General features: G+C 32.4%; 1 non-coding gene across 1 annotated transcript; it reads left to right on the top strand.

Moving 5' to 3' along the window:
* Positions 1-743: 743 nt before the first annotated feature.
* On the top strand, positions 744-883 carry LOC111764687 (small nucleolar RNA SNORA29). Its single transcript, XR_002797239.1, has one exon. It is a non-coding gene; the product is annotated as a small nucleolar RNA SNORA29 (small nucleolar RNA).
* Positions 884-1544: the final 661 nt, after the last annotated feature.

Here is a 1544-nt window from a genome sequence, read left to right as displayed (position 1 = left end):
CTCTGCCATGTCTGCATAAGGTTCTGATGATTTTCTTGATGTTTAGACAGTGTTTTAGCTTTCAGCTTGTGATTTATTGTTGAAACCCAGACATACTGTATCAGAATAAACTGGAGTAACTCAAAGTAAGTGTGAAGTCTTATGTTTTTCTGGAGAGAGATTATCTGTGTTAACTGTTTTCCTGTACCTGTAAGTTTCATCAGACAATTTCTTTTAATATGCTCATTTTTGTCCTCACTGCTTTCTATGGGTTTCTTTAGAGAATTCTTCTTAAATTTTATCTGCGTCTTGCAATTATTTTTGTTGTAACCTTCTCCTTATTCCATGAGCTAAAGAGAGAATGCTTTACTCACAGTCATGGAAAGAGCATCCATTTCATACATCTCCTATAAATAGAATCAGACTTCTGGCTTGGGAGTGACAGCAGGTAACTCATGTGATGGAATCTATCTGTGTGAATGTACATATATACATATTATACAGGTGCATTGTCAGTGAGCAGTAATATTTTGATAGCTATCTTTTCCTCTGAGAAGTAGGCCTCAATAGTGGACTAAAATGACTCAGGAAACCATGCTGTAAACAGTTGTGTTGTCATCCAGTCTTTGTTTTTCCATCTATAGCGCACAGACAGAGTAGTTTGGTATAATTCTTAGGGCTCAAGAAATTTTGGAACAGTAATTGAACATGGGCTTCAAATAAAAATCATCTGCTATTTTTACTCTTAACAAGAAAGATAGTTTTTTCCCAGGTGACTACCAATTCTTCTCTTAATAATAGATTTTAGTGGCTATTTTTATGGGATAAATGAAAATTGCCATCATCTGAAGAGGGAGGATTTTGTATGTGTGTACAGCCATATGAAATGATTGGACAGAAAACTAGTGCCTATGACATTTGTACACACATTAAATTTGATGAAACAAGATGTCTGAATAGGAAAGTTGTGTTTAAAATAAAGGGAGAGAGAGACAGTCTGTCCTTTGCAACTGTGAAGCCTGCCATTGCCTTCTCTCTGGCTATGAAAGTCACAGCTGGCATCTTCTTCCAATATAAACTAACTAAATATTGATCAAATTTTGGCTTGTGTTAGGATGTATTTAAAGATACATGAATTCATATACTCATCCTATGTAAAGATAATTTTCTTTTGTTTTTCTTTACTTGTGAAAACACTGTAATACTTTAACAACGACAAGAATTCTATCATACTCATTTTCTCATATTTGTATTTTTCTTTGGTAAATGAGCAACCTTTTCCAAATTGTTATTTAAAAAATAGTTTTGTTGAAAATTATATTTCTAGGTTTATTTTCAAAGTGCTTTGATGTAAACATTAAATATGACTTAGTGACTTACAAATATATTCTTTCTAAAATTATGTATTTACTGAATAGTTAGGATAGAGAACTAAGCATAAACAGGGTTATATTTGCATATGATAATTAATTGGAGTGAACCATTTAGAAAATTCTGATATCTCATATATCACAATCAAACCTCCTATAAAAAGAATCAATATTCAGTCTTTGGAATGAGTGAAG

The sequence above is a fragment of the Dasypus novemcinctus genome, chromosome 10 (genome assembly GCF_030445035.2).
Source record: "Dasypus novemcinctus isolate mDasNov1 chromosome 10, mDasNov1.1.hap2, whole genome shotgun sequence".
Lineage (NCBI taxonomy): Eukaryota > Metazoa > Chordata > Mammalia > Cingulata > Dasypodidae > Dasypus > Dasypus novemcinctus.
This window is presented reverse-complemented; position numbering and strand designations above follow the sequence as displayed.